Consider the following 683-nt stretch of genomic DNA (forward strand, 5'->3'; position numbering starts at 1 on the left):
TAGTTATTAATTGTGATTAATTAATTTGAGATTTACTAAAATATTTTTGAAAAATTACAGAAACTTTCTTTTGAAGCAAGTCGATTAATGAATAGTTGGTAGAAGTGACCACTAGTGGTTAGTAAGCCAATTCACGATCAGGAAATAATATTCTCGTTAAAATTACTATATAGATTGAGATACATTAATATAGATATTGAACTAAATTAGAAGCTGGGTTCAAATGTTCTTAAATAATCAAGATTGTGACTTCATGCCTTCTCTTTTAAACATACTTTGTCCCCAAAGTCTATGATCAAGCCCCACTGGATGCTTTTTTTGTTTTTTAAAAAATAAAAAAGTTAATAATTTCGTTTCAGCTGATAATAATATAGAATCAAATTGGCTACTGTATTATTGTGCCAACCCATGACACTTTTAACTGTATCCGAGTGTTATGTTACTTGCAATGGTTGCTGACATATCAAGCTAATTTTGTAAGTACTGTTATTGATATTATCTTTGTGTTGTATAGTATAGCAAATTATAACACACAATCTTATTGTTATCCAATGAGATAGATGTAAGAATCATAATTGTGTTTTAAACTGTGATTTACAATTATAAATATAGATGGCTGGGATAACACTTTTTATTAATATTATTAGTCAATCATTTAGATTATTATTTTATTTTTATATTAT

The sequence above is a fragment of the Arachis ipaensis genome, chromosome B01, assembly GCF_000816755.2.
Source record: "Arachis ipaensis cultivar K30076 chromosome B01, Araip1.1, whole genome shotgun sequence".
NCBI lineage: Eukaryota > Viridiplantae > Streptophyta > Magnoliopsida > Fabales > Fabaceae > Arachis > Arachis ipaensis.